Source organism: Bos taurus, chromosome 12 (genome assembly GCF_002263795.3).
Source record: "Bos taurus isolate L1 Dominette 01449 registration number 42190680 breed Hereford chromosome 12, ARS-UCD2.0, whole genome shotgun sequence".
In the NCBI taxonomy this organism is placed as follows: Eukaryota; Metazoa; Chordata; class Mammalia; order Artiodactyla; family Bovidae; genus Bos; species Bos taurus.
Genome location: NC_037339.1, coordinates 48231832 through 48255156, shown reverse-complemented (window position 1 = coordinate 48255156; position 23325 = coordinate 48231832). Strand labels below are relative to the sequence as shown.

At 40.5% G+C, this 23325-nt stretch overlaps 1 long non-coding RNA gene across 1 annotated transcript in view; it reads right to left on the bottom strand.

Moving 5' to 3' along the window:
- LOC132346777 (uncharacterized) overlaps positions 1-23325 on the bottom strand; it is a 75647-nt gene that overhangs the window by 37291 nt on the left and 15031 nt on the right. The window contains exon 2 of the long non-coding RNA XR_009496726.1: positions 12183-12319. This is a non-coding gene — a long non-coding RNA (uncharacterized lncRNA). The remainder of the gene's footprint in view (positions 1-12182; positions 12320-23325) is intronic.

The following is a 23325-nucleotide window of genomic DNA, read 5'->3' as shown; positions in this document are numbered from 1 at the left end:
AAAGTGTCTTAGCTTGTAAAAATCAGCCTGTGGTCTGTCTAGGTAAAGGGCCTGAGAAGGTCTTGATGTATTTGAACAACTCTGTAGACCAAAGCATTTGGAAAACTCTTGTTGAAGGTTGAGGTTCCTGTGCTCTTAGCTTTTAAAGAGACAGATAAGCAGGTAAAGACTCAGGACGGTAACAGAAAAGCAAGGAGGTTAAAGATGGGCAGTGCCTAAGGGTCTTGTAAGAGTTAAACAGACTTACCAGATTTAGTCATCTTGAAAATTCTTTTCAATGTAGGATTAGACCAAAAAAAAAAAAAAAAAAATCCTCACATATCATGCCTAATTGCTCATGAATAAATCTTCAGGAGGCTTTCTTTGAATGGGACAAATTTGAGAAATGGAGGAGAATGTAAAAGTAATTGAAGTGTCTCAAACCAGCTGAGTCTTGGAGAGTTTGCCAAAATCTTGGTTGTGAAATTTTTAACCTTGCTTTTTTGGACTAATTGGTATGTTGATTATAATTTCCTATACAGTTTTTCCTTTAAATAGTGGAATCACTTAAACGTGACACAATGACGTTTGCTAATAAATATAAATCTATAGACCCCTGACTCAGTTCTTAATCCCTGATATACTGACTGCTGCTGCTGCTGCTAAGTCACTTCAGTCGTGTCCGACTCTCTGCGACCCCACAGATGGCAGTCCACCAGGCTCTCCCGTCCCTGGGATTCTCCAGGCAAGAACACTGAAGTGGGTTGTCATTTCCTTCTCCAATGCACGAAAGTGCAAAGTGAAAGTGAAGTCGCTGAGTCTTATCCGACTCTTAGCGACCCCATGGACTGCGGCCCACCAGGCTCCTCCTTCCATTGGATTTTCCAGGCAAACTACCAGTTCCCTAAAGCTGTTTTCTTAAAACCCCCAGATTTTTCCTAATTGTCAAGCTCAGCAGTAATTTCGCAGTCTTGTTATTCTTTCTCCTCCTTTGACTTCTAGGACACTTGCTTACCTGGATCTCCTGTATTCCCAGTTTTTAGCTCCTCTTGCTTCATCTGGCTCCACATCACCTTCATTGAGATTAAATGCAGGTAATCCATAGGTTCTGTCCTGGCCTTTTTGTCTGTTTTCTTTTTCTATACCTTCCCTGTTCAATTTCCTGTTTTTTCATAGATTCAACTAATGTTTAACTGCTGGTGTGTTGGAGCCAACTTACGCAGCTCAGACCTGAATGTTAGCATCGTTTCCCAGTTGCACATGCAATGGCCTCATGTAGGGATAGAAAATCAGCAACCCCTCTCCCCATCCTATATCTGATTCTTCAATGCTTAATAGGACCCCACTGCCTATACCAAGTATTCAAACCTTTTTCACCCTGATTCCAACCTGTCCTGCCACCTGATCTTCCACCTTCTCCTTTGTATGTGTCTTTAACTCTAATCAAATAAGACCACACTGTGTCCTCTTAATGGCCATGAGCCATCCTATCCCTCTGCCTTAGTTCATGCTGTATTCCCCATGCCTCCTCCATGAAGGCTCCCATCCTGCCTCAGCCTTGCCTTCTGAACTTCTGGCCCAATTTGGGGGACCTCTTGTCTGACATTTTTCACATTCTAGCTGACATCGTCATTATTTGTATAGTTATCTTTTCTCCTTTACAAATGTAGAAGTATATATCAAAACATGAGTCAAGGACTTTTCCTGGTGGTCCAGTGAGTAAGGATCCACTTGCCAAAGTGGGGGACATGGATTTGACCCTTGATCTGGAAAGATCCCATACACCTCAGGGCAGCTATGCCCGTGCGCCCCAACTATTGAGCCCATGCTCTAGAGCCTGTGTTCCACGAGAGAAGCCAGTGCAATGAGAAGCCTGGGCACTGCAAACAAGAGTAGCCCCTACTCGCCCCAACTAGAGAAGCTCTGTGTACAGCAAGGAAGACCCAGTGCAGCCCAAAATAATTAATTTAAAAAAAAGAGCCAAATCTTTTTTGTCTTTTTTTTAAAGCTAGTGTTGCTTCTGCTCTATCTAGCCCTCTAACTTAAATCAAATACAGTTTCTTCAACTACTGAATTCATTCAAATGGAAAAAAATTCATATCTTATAGAATATCTTTATAGGATAAGAAAATAATTTGGAGCAGAAGAATTGACTTTGAATCACTCTGATTGCATAAGTCTTTGAGAGAGATGCCAACATTTTCTACAGCTATGCCTTGGCTTTACTGAGAACCAAAGGTTTTGTTTTTTTAATGTCAATGGCAATAGAAGAATCCTTTTAAACTGGAAATAGAGAAAGCTATTACCTACTCATGGCAGATCATAGCTAACACATCACACTGAAATTGCTTCAACAAACATTGAGCTCCTCTTCTATGGAAGATGCAATATTATGTGTTACACCTCATAAAATACTTTGAATTGCCAGAAAATAGAAACCCTTCCTCAATTTTTGTGTGCTAATGGTGTTGAAAACAAAGAGGGTGATTCACATAGAGAAATCCATATTAAAATTTAAAATGCATTAAAATTAAATAAAGGGCATACTTCAAGAGCACATATAATTTACATTTGGGTAATAAGTGAACAGATACTTCCTTTTCAGAATTTTCCCTTGGTATTCCATGAGCAATGTCAACTATTGATGCCTTCAGCTTATAAATGTAGTGCAGTCATAGAAACAGAATTTTAAAATCCATTTGCCTGGCCTCACTCACTCCAGAAAAAAACGTCTCTATTTTATGTCTCTTTATCTACTTCCTGATAGCTTCTCTCATTTAATTTTACTGGTACCAATTGTGGGGTGTGTGTGTGTGTGTGTGTGTGCACGCGTGCATGCTAGGAAATGTAGAACAGAGAGCAATGTTGTAATTCTTGAACTGTTACAGTCTCATATTACACACACACACAAGCATTGCATTAAGATAATGAACATTCCACAAAGTCAGTGAGAGTCAGTGTAATTGCATGGAAGTGGTGTATGAACATTGGAAGCCTAGAATTTCTTCCAAGCTGCTATGTTCACACCATGTGAGTGGTTCTAAGTCTGGGCTCTATATTTTTGCAATCCTATTGGACTAGACTCTCGAACTACAACCTCGATACAGGTAGCAGGATGCAGGAGACGTGGCCTTCAGGGGAAATTTACTCTGCAGTTTCTCAGCAGGGCTGGACTCTGCTCAGTAATTATCCTTGCTCAGGGGAAATCTAGGTTCTTGACATTTTTCCAAGAAAGGGCAGTGGGTGGAGCAACCAACCTCTACAGCCCCCAGAGTTACGTAGTGACTTGGAGAAGGGAATGGCAACCCACTCCAGTTCTCTTGCCTGGAAAATCCCATGGACGGAGGAGCCTAGTGGGATACAGTCCATGGGGTCGCAAAGAGTCAGACACGACTAAGCAACTTCACTTTCACTTTTCACTTTTGGAATTGCTGAAGTGTGCCTAGCTTGCTTGGGGAAAAAATATCAACCCTGACATGAGTCCCTCCAAACAGTAGTAGGACAGCCGTTTCCGAATCTTAGCCATTTCAGGCCTGCCTCCTTTACCACTGACCTAAAAGAACTTTCAGATCTGCCTTGGGAAGACAGTTATTCTAATGTCAGAGTCACCCCTACATAACCCCTTTATGCAGCTATAAAAAGACACCTTTCTGGGCAGACGTAGCCTCAAGTCAAGGTACAGGACCCATGACCATGGTGCTAGATAGGTTCCCATCACCCCACACTACCCTCCCGATGGGTGCCCTATGCAGAGCACAGTCTACATATACAATAGCTCTGCCTTTCACTATTCTTTTGCTGTTGTCACTTCAAATGTTATGAACAGAACATCAACCATCAGGTATTTCAAGCTTAAAATTTACAATATTCAGCAGCATCTTGATGACATGCCATTAGGTGAGACCTGCTGATAATAAGCCCCCTGATACAGCACTGGCTTCCCACTTTGCCATATCCTGTCTGATTCAGACATGTCATTACCAAGGTTATAAGCAGATGTATCAAAGATAAAGCCTTACTGTAAGATGAATCTTGCCGTGGTTTGTCTATAAGACATGCCATTAAATTTCCCCGCATTACTGAATTATTTTGTCTGTCTTAGATGACTTCATATTGCAATCTCTATCTGTTCTAATCATCAGGTCATTGAATAACCTTGCAAAAGAATTTTTAATGTACTCCAACATAATTCTAGAGAATTTCCCTTGAGGTCCCTGGTGGTTATAAGAAGAAAAAAGTTAACACCATGCTAGGAATACATTCCTTTTCAGCAAAGCCACTAACATAAACCCCTGCCTCTTTAAAAAACTATTTTATTTTAGAGCATTAACAAGGCTCTATTGTTAGAGTATTAGACATTAACTAATCTCTAATTATATTAGAGATTATATACTCAATTATATTAGAGTATTAGAGATTAACAGTGTGTAAGTTTCAGGTTACTGCAAGGTGATTCAGTTATAAAAGTATCTATTCTTTTTCAAATTCTTTTACCATTTAGGTTATTACAGATACTGAGAACCATTCCCTGTGCTATACAGTAGGTCTTTGTTGGTTATTTCTTTTAAATAGAGTAGTGGATACACTCCCTTTTATCTATGAGAGAAGAGTCCTTTGTAGGGCCTACCTTGAAGGCACAAGACCCAGAGTTCATCTCCTTGAGGCAGGGGACCTCCTCACGCGAGAATAAAAAGAGCACAAATGTCTTGCTCCTGACTTGAGAGGGTTAAACAAGCAGCAGAGAAGTGAAAATAGATACGTAAGACCCCTGCCACCTCTGCGCTGCCCCTCAGCACTGTACCTGGGGCAGCATAGGTCTTCCCTGGATACTTGACGTGGGGGGAGGGGGAGACGATTATTACACAGTGATCTATGACGTATATCACCATACAAGCACTCTGGACCTTCAGACGTGGAAAGTCACTCCCGAGTTTTTGCTCAAGTTCAGTCCACTCCTTTAAATGCCCTGATGCCTGACACCATTTTACAAATTCCCAAAGGGGTTCTATTTTTCTACACATTTGACACAGTGGAAATGCCTGTGATTGTATGTGCCTCATTTATAGAAGCATATCCTGACAGGCTTTTTTTTGGAAAAAAAAAAAATTAATAGCTATTTAATTTACCAAGAATGTTGCTATGATTAAGGACATGTTGGTTCCAATGGATTAGGGCAGCTCATCACATTTTACAAACTGCCAACGTGTAGTGACACTTTCCTCCTGAGGATGAGTTTCATCAAATTCAAGTGCTGGTTTCTGGTTTATAATCCAATCCATTTCACTGACTCACAGAGGGTGGAGTAAAATGACACAGTTCTTTGGTCCTTCAGTCAGTTTTTCATATTACTGTGTGATTACACATTTATCTTTTTACCATGAGAGGTGATATGTACAACAGTGTCGGTAATTACCACCCTGCCTCTGACTTTCATGTATTCTAGAACTGCCCTCAGATAAACATGTTGGATCAGAGGAAAATGAGTAAAACATAAGACTGTCATTAAACCAAGGAGAGTTAGAAGGATGAGGAGGGAGAAAATACCACGGCTGTGCCAACTAGAAGGCTGTCCAAAAGGAGACTCCAGCAACTCTTCATCCCCAGGTACATTACGTACTGGCTACAATTACTGCCTTCATAAAGGGATGCAAAGCACTGGCCAGACACAGCCTTAACAAAGCATGCATTGTACACACAAGGACATAGACATATAAATACGGAAAACCAAGTGCTCTCATTGTTGAAAGAAGAAATTAACTCGTTTGTGCAAACAAGTTTCAGAACTGGTTAATTAGATTCAAACTTTAGTCTCTCCCCTCTCCCACACCCTGATTTTGCCTGGAATCAGTGATTTCCTATATTTTGGACCTAAAAGGCTCATACAGCTGTTGAAGTATGTTCAGGGAGGAAATCCAGAGAGCTCGGGGGTTGTGTGACAGCTGGGAATTCTATAAAGATGTACAGTGCCATTAAATCGTAAACTTTCTGTAGTACATTTGTGGTTGTTGTTGGTTTGGGTTTGATTTTTCTTCTAGTTTTATTGAGATATAATTGACACACAATACTGTTTAAATTGGGGGCTTCTCTGGTGTCTCAGTGATGAAGAATCCACGTGCAATGCAGGAGATGCAGGGGACACGGGTTCTATCCCTGGGTCAGGAATGGAATAGATCCCCTGAAGGAGAGCATGGCAACCCACTCCAGTATTCTTGCCTGCAGAATCCCATGGACAGAGGAATCTGGCATGCTACAATCCACTGGGTCCCAAAGAGCTGGACACTACTGAACACACACACACACACACACACACACTGTTTAAATTTAAGGTGTTCAAGGTACAGTTTGGCTAAAAAAAAAAAAATGTGTAAAGCATAATCCCCTGAAGGAGAAAATGGCAACCGATTCCAGTATTCTTGCCTAGGAAATTCCATGGACAGAGAAGCCTGGCAGGCTATAGTCCAAGGGGTCGTAAGAGTCGGAGGTGAGTGGGGACATGAGAACGTACAGCATAATAATTTGACTTGTATCATGAAACGATGAACACAAGAAGTTTAATGAACATCCCTCATTTCATATAGAAGCAAACTTTTTAAAAAACAGAAAAAAAATTTTCTTTGTAATGAGAACTCTTGAGATTTACTCTTTCAACACTATATATATATATATACACACACACATAGACGCATGTATATAATGTACTGCAATGTTAGTTATATTTATCCTGTTTTACATTACATTCCTGTGTGCACGCTAAGTTGCTCTAGTTGTGTCTGACTCTTTGCGACCCTATGGGCTGTAGCCTACCAGATTCCTCTGTCCTTGGAATTCTCCAGGCAAGAATACTGGAGTGGGTTGCCACGACCCAGAGCTGAAACCAGCGTCTGGCTCCTGCATTGGCAGGCAGGTTCTTTACCACTAGTGCCACGCCTAGTTCTTGCTTATACCTGGAAGCTTGCACCTTTTGACTACTTCCATCCAATTACCTCTCCCCCAACTTCCATCTGTAGTGCCTTTTGTATTTAACCTATGTTTGTTTCTAGTTAAGCCCATTTAAAATAGAAACAGTTCGATTTTGAATAGATTGCTGATTTAATGTTTGGACATGTGTATAAACCGAGTACAGTCAGTTGTGGAGCGTCTGTGTCAATAAAGGACAATGATAGCGTAATGACAGAAAATGAATGCATTCCAAGGCTCCTGTATATACCTCCTTGAAAAGTGTTTCTGTGTTCATGTTTAACTGTGTGCTTAGTCGCTCAGTCATGTCCAAACTCTTCGCGACCTCACGGACTGTAGTCCACCAGGTTGCTCTGTCCATGGGGATTCTCCAGGGAAGAATACTGGAGTGGGTTGCCATGCCCTCCTCCAGGGGATATTCCCAATCCAGGGATCAAACCCAGGTCTCCTGCATGGCAGGCGGATTCTTTACCAGCTGAGCTACCGGGGAAGCCCTGTTATGTCTGAATTCTGGGCATTTGAAATAATTCAAACAAAATGAGAAAGCTCCAGTTCTGACAAAGGTGGTGGGCCAGCCATCTTCCCATTCCAGGGACCGCACACCTCCTTCCTGCCCCTCGCGCCCTACAAGAAGCTGGCCATAGGTGTGGCATGTACAAAAAGCAAATATGAACATAGCTGTGGACAAATGACTTGCAGACAATTACAACTTGATCGCTGCCATTGATATGTATAAAAAGAATTACAAGAACATTCTCTTCAGAGGCAAAGTCCCACTCTTATTTTGTCTCTTTCATGCTGGTAGTGGGACATCACGTGGTGGCACCTGCTCTGCTGTGTCTGACTCTTTGCGACCCCACGGACTGTAGCCTGCCAGGCTTCTCTGTCCATGAAATTCTCCGGGCGAGAATACTGGAGTGGGTTGTCATTCCCTTCTCCAAGGGATTTCCTGACCCAGGAATCAAATCCTGTCTCCTGCATCTCCTGCATTGGCAGGCATATTCTTTACCAGTGAGCCACCTGAGAAGCCCTGTAGAAGGAAGGTACTATAGCTTCTGCCATGACTTTCTCCCACGTTAGTTATTCTAACTTAAGGTCTCTTGCTGACATTCACCTGAAAAGCGACAGAATGCCAAAGACACGTCTGACATATTTATGTTGCATGTTGATTTTCCTTAATCCCAAAGGAGGTTCCTTCAGTAATTTAAACCCAATAAGTGAAATGATATCAAGTACAAATCCAATCATTCTGTCTCTTGGTGCAAAACAGCATTTCTCAAATCCTTTCATGCAGAGTACTAGTTCTAAAAGATGTTAACAGATCCACCATGAAGTCAAGTATTTCAAACCAAGTAAATTATGAAGCATTTCCTTCTGGATGACCCTCTTGAAATTTCTTGATGAACTCATAACAAAGGCTCATGAAAGTACTGTTATAAAGAAATTTCTTCTTTGTTGAACCCATGGTTTTCCAAACTTCTTTGAGAATAAAACTGTTTTTGGGAAACACTTACAAGCATCTTGTAGAACAAAAGTAAACAAAACACATGTTTAGAAAGTACTACTGTTTAAAAAACAACAGGAGTGAAGTAACTATTATATGGATGTAAAGGAACAAAATCCATACAAAAACAGAATGTTTTAATAATATGCTAGTATTTTGTGGTGAAAAAATTTTTACAAGTCACTTCCTAATCCTGGGATTAAACCTGCATCTCCTGCATTGCAGGCTAATTCTTTACCACTGAGCCCCCAGAGAAGTCCCTAAAAGAGTGAATTTGTGAATCGTACTATGTTATAGTTTTAAATTAAAATGGAATATACAAGTGTATCTTCATGTACTTAATAGGCTGCCCATTTACTCTTTTCTTAGAATGATAATATGATAACAATAGTTTTCTTTTTTAAATATCATTTGTATTTACCATAATGAGTACAAACTATTCAAAACTTCAGAAATTACAGTGCTGAATTTAGTTTGTGAAGCCATGAATTCCATTTCAGGCCAAGATTTTTCCCATTGATTTTCATTCTGTGACCTTTTAAAAATAGCTGAGATTGGGAAAAAAAAAAAATTCACTTTCTTCTCAAGACTGAAATGTAGGTGTTTCACAAGCATATATGCCTATAATCTTTTGGACTTTGAAATTTTCACAGACTCTCTGCCATGGAATCACCTTTACTTCATTTAGAAAAGGAGTCCCCAGTCCACAGGCCGCATACGGATAGAGGTCCATGGCCTGTTAGGAAACAGACTGCCCAGCAGGAGGTGAGTGGTGAGTGAGAGAAGCTTTATCTGTGTTTCCAGCTGCTCCCCAAAACTTGCATTACTGCCTGGGCTCCACCTCCTGTCAGACCAATGGCAGCATTAGATTCTCATGGGAGCTCAAATCCTACTTTGAGCTGCACGTGTGAGGGATCTAGGTTTCAAGCTCCTTATGAGAATCATCCTAAAACTATGCCCACTGCCTCAGTCCATGGAAAAAAATCTCTCCCACAAAACTGGTCCCTGGAGCCAAAAATGTTCGGGACTGCTGACTTCAAATAAACATGTCTAAGTAGTCCATTTGTAGCTTTTATCAGGAGGAACTAAGGGTCTATACCCTTGATCCTCTCTATCCTTCAGGGACCCAACCCTGGGCTCAGACATCCACTGTCAGCACTGTTCATATGAGTCCTCTCACAGCTCATTCTCCTCCAGCCAGAGCTTCTGTCTCATTCAACCTCTTGTACCTACAGTGTCTAGAATAACAAGTACAGCAGTAAATTAGTAATACCAACAAGTCAATTTTAAAGAAGCACTGACTTTTTAAAGGTGATGGATAAAACAAAAATAGGAGGGGCTACAGCCTAAGGCAGGGGGAGGATATCTAGTCTTATCTGTCAACTCCTTTAATCTTCCTGAGAACGACTGATGTATCATAAATGTATATTTTAATTTGTCTTTCCATAGCAACCGTCTCTTATTTGGCATCTTCCCACCATGACACATTTTGCCTGGAGATTTTGGTAAAATTATCCAACAGAGGAGGACTCAACTCAATTTCCCCTTTCTTAATTCTCTTTCTTACTACTTCTATTAGAGCTTCTCCCTGGCCAAAGTGTTCGTATGCTTTGCCTACTCTTCTGGCATTCAAAGTAGGCCTGGGAAACCCTGGGAGACAGGAGTTGAGATTCTTTTGGGGAGTCCATGAGGTCAAAATTATTTCCATCATATTAAGATGATTTTTCTCTTACATGTGTGCTTTTATAAGTGCACACATTTATATCAGTAGAAACCTCTGATAGTAAGAACCAGTTATCCAGGTTCAATTAATGGAAGTTGCCAGGCAAAGTGCTACATAATTTCATACATACAAATATTTAATTGTTACTGCAATCCTAGGAGTGAGATACTGTATCAGCTCTGCCAATGAGTACATTGAGTTTCAGAGAGGTGAATTTGCACATCTACAGCCTGCACAGCCCTATACTCCCCACAGCCAGAATTTGAATCTAGATTTATCTCCAGTGGATGGACCTCTGCAACTCTAACATTTTGCCTGAATAATTCTATTATTCTCCTTTTAAGAAACAGCTAGGGGCTTCCTTGGTGGCTCATTGGTAAAAAATCTACCTGCCAGTGCAGGAGACGTGGGTTCAATTCCTGATCCAGGAAGATCCCACAAGCCACGGAGAGGCAACTGAGCCCGTGCACCACAATTACTGACTCTGTGCTCTAAAACCCGAGAGCTGCAACTGCTGAGCCCATGTGCCACAACTGCTGAAGCCTGCATGCCCTAGAGCCCGTGCTCTGCAACAAGGAAGCCCCGGCACTATAACTAGTGAGCAGCTCCAACTTGCCACAACTAGAGAAAAGCCCACCCAGCACAGCCAAAAAATAAATTAATTACAAAAAGTAGGCAGGGCTGTGTTCCAATAAAAGTTGAAAAGTAAAAAAAGAAGAGAGAAAGGGCTAGCACTTACACAAACAACTTTCTCTGTAGATTGTGTGATAATGAGATTTGCATCTTTCCGGATAGATAATTGAACATGATGCTGTATATGACTGTCTGTAGATGTGATAATTTTCCACTAATTCTCATGTGAACCATCAATTAGAATACTATCTTCTTTTGATCAGAAGGATTTTTTTTTGAAAGTCAGGATCTTCAAGACTGAGTGTTCTCAAAAATATGAGCTCTCTTCTGTGATGCAGCTTATTTGGCATGATATGCACAAATGGGGGATGTCTTTGAGTTTTGTTTTACATGATCTGTCTTTGACATTTTAAGAAAGACTGGCAGGACTGTCATTTCCTATTACACTTGTAAATGCAACCAGAGAACATTGAACAATGGGCCACCCAAAAAATAAATAAAATTTCAAAAGTGCTTCCTGAGCATCTCAGTAACATCAAAGAGGTCAGTGGCATTTTTGCTGGGCTTGTGTTTTATGAAATCAGAGTACTTTTGTCTTATTGATCATTTATCTGGACCTGCCAATCAACCAATATGGGTCGGGTGTCACCAAGGTCCAAAAAAAGCAGTTACTGATTACATGGCACCAACCAACTGATAAAATCTATTCCATATGCTCAGTTGCCTGGCTGCCGTGGATGTTACAGTCGAACATATTGGTTTGCTCATTAGCCATTTAATTAGTTTTTTCTGCATGTGTAATTATTCTCTTATTGTGGTCATGATGAAGGCAAATGTTCTTTGACCATTGCCTCTGCTGACAATAAAATCTGCTGTATAGACGTTTTTAGTTGGGCATTATACCTGTCTTCTATGACATGATTCCCTTTAACAATAAACATGTAGAAAAGGCTTTCGATCGTATTAAAAGTTGCTAATTTGAAAATCTGTCTCCTAAAAAAATGTGCATTACAGAGTGCAAATGACTCTGACTCCATTTGAATAACTCCCTCTATGGCCTTCATAAGAAAATTCACTGGGGCCCATTGTTTGGGATATTATTGATTTAACATTCATTAAGGGACTCATAAAAGTGTACTTCCTGCCTGGTCAGGGCATAGTGTTTAAGCTGTAAATATGGCAATACGGGTGTAAATATTGGCTTAAAACTCTTCTTTGAGTCATTTATTTCCTTTACCTTATTGTCTCTAAGTCACATTCTCCTCTGTTTGGCCTGGCCCTTTCCCAGTCTCCAAATGTGCTATCTGAATTCCCAGTGACTGTTTTGTTGGGATACTTCCCGAAAGAGTTCAGGGGGCACCGAAATAGGGTAATTTTTGTTCTCACTCTGTTCCAGACACTCCGTAGTGGCTGAGCACGAAGACGGCACTCCACTGGGATGACCTTTGATTCTTGGCAGAGGACATATATTTCACTGAGGGAATTCACTCTGCTTGAGGAGTCTCTAGTGTTTGTCGATATTTCTGTGGAAACAAACATGTGGAGGGTCTTTGTGGAACAGTCCAGAAATAATCGAAGAAGCCAGGAGACCCCCTACCTCCCTCCACAAAAAAAATGTCAGGCTACGCTTTCTTTTCAGGACTCGTTAACTGATGCCCTTGTGTCAATAACTGTTATTTCCCAGCACTTTCTCTTTTCCCTTTTACTGAGAAAGATACCAAAGTCAACTGAATCAAGACATAAATTCATTTTTACAGCTGAATAAGCTTTGTCTTTGGTTGTTTTAAAAGTGAAATAAATGGGAAAATATTTGTTACAGAATAATAAACACACCCAGGTATTTGCTGCTCTTCTTGGGCTGGACTGAGATGGAAGTGGCTCGGTGAGACCACCTGTGTTTCTTGGTGCAAGCCCAGCGGAGCTTCAGAATCTGTATAGTTGGATCCAGTCCAGCGACCTGGCTACATTCTTGAATCTCTTACTCAACATGAGGCATCAAGATCACTGGAAACTTTAACAAAAACATCAACAACTAGAAGAGCCAGTTAGCCTATGGTTTGACCCCCAGCCTGCACACCCTCACATCAATCTATCTCAAATCTTCTGGGAACATAGTTCAGACTTCGAGGCAGGAGAAGGGGCAACCTGAGGGTACAGCTGTTCAGTTTCCCATAGGAGATAAAGAATCTGCAATCATCCCAAAGCACACATTTAGATGGTTGCTTTTTCATCTGCTTTCCACTTGGCCAAATGGTTGCCTCCATAATAACTCTAAAAGCATCAAACGAAAAGCAGCACACTCCGGAGCATTCCAATATGGGATCCAATAAAAGAAACATAACTCAAAATCATTTCAGAAGCAATGAATAAATTGCTGCTCAGTAGCAGCTCCTCAAGGAAGCTTGCTCTTCTGACCAATAATGTAAAACCATCCCGAGAACAGTAGCTGAGGAGGAAGGAAAAAGACAATAAATCTTATTTCCCACTTGCTCTTTGGTATACTTCAAAATAATTCGAATACTTTCTGAAGTAGCTGTTTTGAATGTCTTTATTCAAGTTCCCAAAGGTCTGCTTAAGTTTAACTACCTTATCTGAAAAAGATGGTAAAAATGGTCATATCAACTTTAATAGTAGGAAGGGTGGGCTATGGATAGGATAAGGATCTCTGCTGAGCCAGCCAGCCTTGGTCTCAGGACCCAGTCTTCCAGTCCCCATTTGTGTGACCTTGGACAGGTAAGTTGACCCCTTTAGCCTCAAAGTTCTCCCGTAAGAATGAAAAGATAGAATAAAGATTCTGGTTTCCTACAGTGTGTTCATGAACACACTGAGTTATTAGGTATTATGTGAAGATAGATTTTTACTTTTATTTATCTTTAAGAAGTACTGTATTAAACAAAGTTAAATGGAGTTTTATGACAGGATTGGGAACATCTCTTAATACACTAATTACGATCATGAATTGGAGGGGAGGTGGTAATATGAAATATCTAAACTTAGTTGACTGCAGGACTCTTGTTCAGAGAGAATTATAGGAATAGTCTAAGGCTGCTTCCAGCCCTAAAATTCCGTTTTTCAATCTGAAGTAGCTAATTGCAAATTGGCATGTTTACAGAGGTCATCATCACAGCCATGATTACTCATCAGGGAATGATGTGCTTCACAGATGGATGTGTGGGAATGTGGAACAGACTGGGCAGATATAAAGTCCTACCTCAGTGGGATGGCTTTCCTGTTCCCCACTTCATCTCCTCATTCTTGGGGGGCTGATCTCTCCTGAACATATGGCCTTGGTCAGGGTGATAAAGCTCTGACATCATAATGTAAACTGCTATTTCTCTCTCTCTTTTTTTTTTTTTGAAAGTGGCTCAGTTGTGTCCGACTCTTTGTAACCCCATGGACTATACAGTCCATGGAATTCTCTAGGCCAGAATACTGGAGTGGGTAGTCTTTCCCTTCTCCAGGGGATCTTCCCAACCCAGGGATCAAGCCCAGGTCTCCCGCATTGCAGGCGGATTCTTTACCAGCTGGACCACAGGGGACACACAAGAATACGGAGTGGATAGCCTATCCCTTCTCCAGCGAATCTTCCTGACCCAGGAATCGAACTGGGGTCTCTTGCATTACAGGTGGATTCTTTACCAACTGAGCTATCAGGGAAGCCCATGGCACTCTGTAATTCTTACCTTCCCTACAGGCCAAGCAATCAACAAACTGTTTTCCTCTACTCAACATTGTACCCACCATACCTACATCATTTCTTTTCCAGAATATAAAACACATTTTATTTGTAAATACTGTAAAGCAATAGCCTCAGTTACAGTCTTATACTTTAACTAGAATAGTTTCCTCAATCTAATATTCACGTATGACTGACCCTTGCTCTACTTTGAATTTTAAAAGTTTCTTTGTCTTTGTTGTGATTATGGCTTAGCAATACAGGTTGCTGCTGCTGCTAACTATGTGAGACCCCATAGACGGCAGCCCACCAGGCTCCCCAGTCCCTGGGATTCTCCAGGCAAGAGTACTGGAGTGGGTTGCCATTTCCTTCTCTAATGCATGAAAGTGAAAAGTGAAAGTGAAGTCGCTCAGTCGTGTCCGACCCTCAGCGACCCCATGGACTGCAGCCTTCCAGGCTCCTCCGTCCATGGGATTTTCCAGGCAAGAGTACTGGAGTGGGGTGCCATTGCCTTCTCCAATACAGGTTAGGAAAGCAAAAATGATAGCAAACGTGAGTAACTGAATTGTTTTTCCAGTGACAATTCTGTTAGTGTGATTTTGTATCTCAGTTGTCTTCTTGTCCCAAATTGTAAAAGATGTAATAGTGATCTGTGACTACTTTATGTGTATGATAAAGAATATTAGATTAATTAGAATTGTAAGTAGATTAATATTTTAATTCTAAATTGAAATGTAAAGTTATAAAAATAAGTGACAAGCATGTTTCCCTGGCAACAATTATTCATCAATCTCACTTTAAGGATTAAATTCATTTGTGGTGGTGTCAAAACTTATTTAACGCATGGAGGCCATGAAAATGCTCCTCTCAAATCTCCTGTTGCATGGAATGTAATTGACTGATGGCTTCAGCTGCTGCTCTCTGAATCTACTGCTGGGTTTGAGCAAACGTTGTATTTCCCAGGAGCATTTCTGAGAGACACAGAACTTCTTTGATAGGCAACTTTGGCTTGAGGACTGTCTATCAACCTTGCCAAAACTGTTCAGCTGAGCTTCTAAGACCCCTGTCTTCCCTTGTCTTGTCTCATGCTCCTGCTCCGTTGTGTCTGACTCTTTGTGACACTTCGGACTGTAGCCCAACAGGCTCCTCTGACCATGGGATTTTTTTAGGCAAGGATACTGGAATGGGTTGCCATTTCCTTCTCCAGGGAATCTTCCCAACTCAAGGATTAAACCTGCATCTCTTGTGTCTACCATATTGCAGACAGATTCTTTACCAACTGAGCTGTCAGGAAAGTCCCTTCTTCCTCTCCTTTCTCTTTCAAAAGTATAAGACATGCATTGTGGTCCACTGGCTGTCCCTCTTCATCTTCCCTCACTGGCATTTATCCTAATAAATCTATAGTATCACTTATTTTATCTTGGCTTCTGGCTTTTAGAAAATCTGAGCTAGCATGAATCAATTCCCTCTTTGTGAACATGAGTTTATGTCAAGTTTTTTGCATCTGTTTTTAATAAATAGCATTGCAACAAAATATCTTATAAGATCTGATAACCATTATTAATTAATTCTGTAGGATATGATCTTGGAGATGTAACTGTGGGTGGCACAGAAAGTATATTTTTTAGGGCTTTTGAAAATATACTTGAAAAATTGCCCTCCGGAAGGTATTCCAATTTACATAGTCAAAGCAAATTACTTTTTTCTTTTGGTTTTTTGTATGCTTTTTCTTGGTGCCTTGTGAGTTTTACATACTAAAGGCAATAAACTTAGTGACATAATTTTGCTAGCAATTATTGACATAAATAGTCCCAAGTCAAATAACCATATTAAATGAATTCCACCTACAGTAATAAAACTTAAACCTCTCCCACATTCATGGGTACAGACATAAATTCACAATATCTAGAAAATATTATACATGGTATTATTAAATTGAGCAAAGCAAAATAGAATGATTTGTCTTTTGGAGGAACTTGTATGGAGCCAGTAATATTAAGAATTGCTGGTAAATCATCTCAGTGAGCAGCTAACAGAATCTGGCCAGAGATAGCAGAGGAATTTTGTGTGGGCATGTGCATCAGTTTACTTTCCAAAATAATCCCATCTGGATGCATAAGAAACGTTCTATCTGTATCAGCTCATTAGGAGACAAGGTTCGAGCAAACACGCTCATTGATTTAACATGCTGGATCCACGAGAAGTGAGTCATCCATTGCAATTTGCTCCACCAAGTTTGGGATGAAAGATGACCTACATGCGTTTTCTGAGTTGCCTACCAATTTATAGCTTAGAAAACCATATTTTATTGGATATCTGTAAATCGGGCATCCCAAGCAATTTGAAATTCATGGAGTGGGAGAGAATGAATGGTCTCAAACTCAACTCTCATTTTAGTTGATTCTTTGACCATTGAAGTCAAAGGGAAAATGTTACTAATTTTAAGTAAAATAGCCCTGTACAAAGACATCTCATAGAATCCTTAGTTTATAATACTGAGTCTCAGCATCAATATGGGCTTTGAAAATGTACTTTAAGTACATAGTGTAGAAGCTGTACCAGTTTTCTCATGTAAGCAATGCTTATAAACAATGCTTATTTCCTGTTCATTTCTGTAGACAACTACTGACCAACTCTTGGATTCCCAAGTGAAAAGCAAAAATCTTTCTCAGCCCGTAATGGACTGTACAGGAGCTGCAAGGAGTTACAAAGAAGGCATGACTCCCCACCCTTAGGGTTTCCCTGGCTAGTAAAAAACAGAAATGAATATGCCTGAAAACCATTTATGCTCATTTAAAAGCTTCAAAGTATCAACTTACTTTTAAGGGGCAGTAATAGAGAAAGGGAGCTTAACATTTGCATTATTGACTTGAGCAAAAGAAATGAAACCATAAGACTATTAGAAGGACTAATGAAAGATGCTGCCCTTCAGAATATTGTACCTTCATTTTCTTGGAAAATGTTTACTATTTTAATTTTTCAGCATATCTCTTAGAGCAATAATCTATGATGATTAGTGTGTTAATATTTTTACAACAATCTTTCCATTTGACTCTGACTTCTAGACTTTACCAATAGGAAGGTATGTGGTCGTGCATGTGTGTATATGTGTATGTGTGTGATCATTTTAATTCTGTGCTGTACATTGCAGTTAGAATTCTTTTCAGCACAAACTAACACAACATTGTAAAGCAATTTTCCTCCAATTAGAAATAAGAATTAAAACATTAGAAAAAAAAAAAAAAAAAACTTTGAGGAGAACTTTATAACTAGAGACTCATCTCTGGGGAAAATAAAGTCTGATTTCTCCAGACTCAGTGCTCTAGGCAGGAAGTGACCAGAAGATGTCCTCCATGAAAAGAACAAAGAAGACCTAGAGTCCAGGAAGGAAAGAATCCAACACAAGAGGGACAGAAGGAAATCCTCAGAATTATAGTGAAGACAGATTCTCAAGATGACAACGGAGCATCAAAAGTGGGGAGGCTGGTCCATACTAGAGAGATTGGTCATCTCCAGAGGAGACATCTTTTGAAAGTGGAACTGACAAAATAACAGTTGTGCTAAAGGCATAAATTTGGGCTTGAGTGAATAACAATAACTAATTCCATGGAAAACCAAAAAGTAGTGCAGAGACACTTTACTATAGAATTCAGCTGCCAGTGTTTTCACAATCACACTAATACAACCCTAAAGAATGAACTAAGTAGTGTTATAACTATAGTAGGACAATGGGGAACAAGAGGTGAATGACGGAAGGTGAAAGAGACCCAAGTCCTTATTTTCCAAAGTGGAAAGTCAAAAAGTAAAGCGTAAGTAGGTAAGTAATGTCTGCAACTTCAAAATTAAGAAGTAGTGAGATAATTGTGTCCTTTAGCCCTTTGGAAGTAAATACCAAAATAAACAGGTATGTGAGCTAAAAAATGGTTTCCATTAAGGAAATGGAATACAAGGGCATTGAGCTGTTGTGTATCTCAACAAGCCTCCTATAACTACACCATACTTTAAACTGTGTGTGTGTTTAAGTTGTGTTCCACAAATAACCTAATGAAATTGAAATTTTGCATTAAAAAAAAAAAAGATCAATGAACAGTATATTTGACAGGAACCCATACCTCCCACCCATCTGCTGAGTCCAAATCCTGGATTGCTGTAGTTCTGGTTGATACAAATTAACCCTTGGGCCTACTTATCTCAATGAACTCACCATGGGATAAACAGGTCTGAAGATTCACATTTTGTAAAGAAGATCATTAAACACATCTCATCCACTATTTCCCTCTGAGACTGGCACCCACTGAAACATACTCTCAAAGATCAGATGAGAATTGACTTAGCTTGTATGTAGTTGTAAGCCTGGACTAGAAAATAAGATTTGCCTTTTTAGTAGAGAAGAGACTTCTTTCAAGTTTTCCAGAAATCTAGATTTAAAATCCCCTATGGGGAGAACTGCGGAGCGGTATGTTTAAGTCTGCAGACAAGGTGCTCCCACCAGGTGGGCTGCTAACCTGCCCTAAGGTAGTGGGCGCTGGGCCCTGAGCCAGGTGTGTCTTTCATAAGAAGGACAGGTGTAGGATAGTATGTGTCCACCCTCCAGGGAGACTAGAAGCTCTAGGCTTAAGAGGTTATAATAAAGAGAAAAGGGGAAAAGGTATCTCTTAGATAGAGAACTAGAGAGGGCCAGTAACTCCCATCAGTCACTCAACAGATACCGATTATTACACTACCCCAGGCATTGGATGCCAAGCTCTTTACAGTTCTGGTGCTTTGAAAACTCTGATGTAGTAAAAATCAGTGATTCCTAGCCCCCTGACAACTCACATCTTTTTCTCTTCTCTCTCTCTTTGTTTCTCATCTTTGTTCTGGAAATGATTCTCTCTTCTTCCATTTTCAAATCAGGGTGCAATATTTATTTGACAGATTATTTTTTCTTTTTGTTTGGAGGAAAATTGTTTTACAATGTTGTGTTAGTTTCTGCTGGACAACAACATGAATCAGCTGTAAGTATACACGTATCTCCTCCTCCTAGAACCTCCCTCCCACTACCCTCTTCCCACTCCTCTAAATCATCGCAGAGCACTGAGCTGAGTTCCCTGTGTTATATAGAAGCTTCTTCTTCCATTTTGAAATCAAGATGCAACATCCATTTAACAGACTTCTAAAGACAACCCAAAACTAAAACAACAGCCAAACATTAAAAATATAAGATAGCAAGAAGAAAGCAAGCAGCTGGATTTTATATTATGTTGCAACTAAGTAGTATTGAACTATTTTGTAGCCAACAACAGAGCAAAAGATAAAAAATTTCTCTGCTAATCCAGAAATATCTTTTATGCCTTTTAAAATCTTTACACTGGAAGAAAGAGCCTTCTTAAGAAATCATTTCTTTCTCTAAAATCAGAGACAAAGTTATTTCATAAAATAAAGCTTCTGCTTCCTTATCATTATGACCACCTATAAATCTGGAAGAAAGGACTAAGGAATATTGTCTGCATCAAGGTGAACTCTCCGAGGAAGCAGGGATAGCCCTCCATGTATCCTTGTCAGCTGATGCAAATTCACCACAATCTGGAGAACAGGCAGGCACTCTGGGAGGAACTGGGGAGAGTCAGAGTCTAGTTAGGCATGAAATGAGATTCTGAAATTAAAATATATAGAAAGCAAGAATAAGCAGCGAAAGTAAAAAAGAACTCAAAGATACTTTGCTTTGAATTTTTTTCTTGGACTGCTGCTACTGCTGCTGCTAAGTCGCTTCAGTCATGTCCGACTCTGCGACCCCATACATGGCAGCCCACCAGGCTCCCCCATCCCTGGGATTCTCCAGGCAAGATCACTGGAGTGGGTTGCCATTTCCTTCTCCAGTGCATGAAAGTGAAAAGTGAAAGTGAAGTCGCTCATTCGTGTACAACCCTCAGCGACCCCATGGACTGTAGCCTACCAGGCTCCTCCATCCATTGGATTTTCCAGGCAAGAGTACTGGAGTGGGGTGCCATCGCCTTCTCCATTTCCTTGGACACAGTAGTGCAAAATTAAAGCAGCCCAGTGCATTTGCAACAGAATAAGGAAAAGAGCCCAAATGGCTACCTTTCTTGAGTGCCCGTGTATGCCAGATCCTAGGAGATATTGCCTCGAACCCTCACAAGAACCTTGCGGGACAAACATTTTGACCCCCTTTCACCAGTGAAGACTAAGGCTCAAGCTGGTTAAACAATTTGTCCAAGGTCACTGAGTTGTTACTGAAATGAAGCAGGACCCTATGGACATTGCCTCCTCCACCACATCCTCTGCCTAGCTTTTGTCTGTGGAAAAATTTAGTCAAAGAATAAGTTTAATCAGAGAAGTGAGAAATGCTGAAACAAAGGATAATAGTCAAAGGAGACTAAATAATAATAATGTAGTCATTAAGCATAGTCCAGGACCTTTAGTTCATTCTCAAGGACTATAGATAATATTCTGAGCCATATCCTGTGAGCTGTCTTACAGATACTAAAACCCCAAGTGGAAAGGTTAACTACATGATGACCAGACTATACCTAGGACTTGAGCTGCCACAACTCCAAGAACAGGCCACAAAGGGATATGAACAAACGGACCTGGAACTGAAGATAAACTGTACCTAAAACTATCAAGATGATCCTGGTCAGACCACTGATGACCAATTTGAAGATAACTGTTAGAGATGACTGTGTTGTTTCTGCATGTAGCTCCCCCCACCACCACTCTATCTATAAATGCCCTCACCCCCTGCTTGTCGGCAGACAAGGGGAGGAGTCAGCCTTTGGACAGACACCCACCACCCTCTACCACCACCACCCCCAGTTGCAAGCATCTGGAATAAAGCAAACCTTCCTTTCCACCAACCTGGCCTATTTATTAGCTTTTGAGCAGGGATCAGCCAGACCCACACACTCCTTTCAGTAACATCACCTATCATAGCTGGGTCCTAACCTTGACCCATCATATAGATAGATTCCAAAGCTGTCCCTCTCTTTGCCATTCCAAACTGCCTGTCAGTGTGTTAAATAGATGTTCCAAAAAAGTTTGTCAGACTAATGAATAAATGCAAGAAGTGGGTTCAGGAAAAAAAGACTAAAAACTATGAAAGTACAACTATTCAGAAGATATAAATATGCATAAGACTTGAGTAAGATTTTTGTGTTTTTTGAAGAATGTACATCTGGGAAGTGAGATTTTGTTGATGGCTAGAAAAAGAAAGAGGAGGTCTGTGAGTAAAGAAAACTTGCTTTTCTCTGGTGGCCCAGTGGTTGAGAATCCACCTTGCAATTCAGGGGACACAGGTTTGATCCCTGGTTGGGGAACAAAGGTCCCACATGCAGTGGAGCAACTCGGCCTGTGTGGCACAGCTATATAGTCTGCAAGCCATAATAAAGATGTGAAAGCCACATGATGCAATGAAGATCTCATGTGCTCCAACTAAGACCTAATGTAGCCAAATAAATGTTTAAAAGAAAAAACAACCCAATCAAAAGCTGAGTGGAAGACCTAAACAGACATTTCTCCAAAGAAGACATGTTGATGGCTAACAAAGATGTGAAAAAAATTGCTCATTATTAGGGAAATGCAAACCAAAACTAGAATGAGGTACTACCTCACACCAGTCAGAATGGCCATCGTGAAAAAATCTACAAACAATAAATGCTACAGAGGATGTGGAGAAAAGGGAACCCTCTTGCTCTGTTGGTGGGAATGTAAATGGATAACCATTATGGAGAACAGTACGGAGATTCCTTTAAAAACTAGAAATAAAACTACCACATGACCCAGCAATTCTACTACTGGGCATATACCCCGAGAAAACCACAATTCAAAAAAGACACATGTACATCCACTGTTCATTGCAGCACTATTTACAATCTCCAGAGCATGGAAGCAACCTAGAAGTCTATCAACAGATGAATGGATGAAGAAACTGTGGTACATATATCCAATGGGATATTACTTGGCCATAAAAAGGAAAGAATGTGAATCAATTGAGCTGAGGTGGATGAACCTAGAATCTGTCATACAGAATGAAGTAATCCAGAAAGAGAAAAACATCATATATTAACGCATATGCATGTAATCTAGAAAAAAAGGTACTAATGAACCTATTTGCAGGGCAGGAATAGAGATCTGACTTGCAGACACAGCAGGAGAAGAAGGTGGGATGAACTGAGAGAGTAAAACTGACATATATACACTGCTGCAGTTGCTGCTAAGTTGCTTCAGTCGTGTCCAACTCTGTGTGACCCCATAGACGGCAGCCCACCAGGCTCCCCCGTCCCTGGGATTCTCCAGGCAAGAACACTGGAGTGGGTCGCCATTTCCTTCTCCAATGCATGAAAGTGAAAAGTGGAAGTGAAGTCGCTCAGTCGTGTCCGACCCTCAGCGACTCCATGGACTGCAGCCTACCAGGCTCCTCCATCCATGGGGTTTTCCAGGCAAGAGCACTGGAGTGGGTTGCCATTGCCTTCTCCGCGTATATACACTATCATGTGTAAAATAGGTACTAGTGGGAAGCTGCCTTATAACACAGGGAGCTCAGCTCAGTGCTCTGTGATGACCTAGATGGGTAGGATATGGGGGATGGGAGGGAGGTTCAAGAGGGAAGGGATATATATATATATATATATATATATATATAGTTATGACTGATTCACATTGTTATATGGCAGAAACCAATACAACATTGTAAAGCAATCATCCTCCAATTAAAAAAATAAGTCAACTTTATAAGCAGAAAAAAAAAAAGTTGCTAGAGAGGAACAAGTATTGCTTAAAAAAATAAGGACCCTAGGGCAGTAATGGAAGCCATTGTGGGAATGTTGCAAGCCAACAGAAAATGATATTAATAGA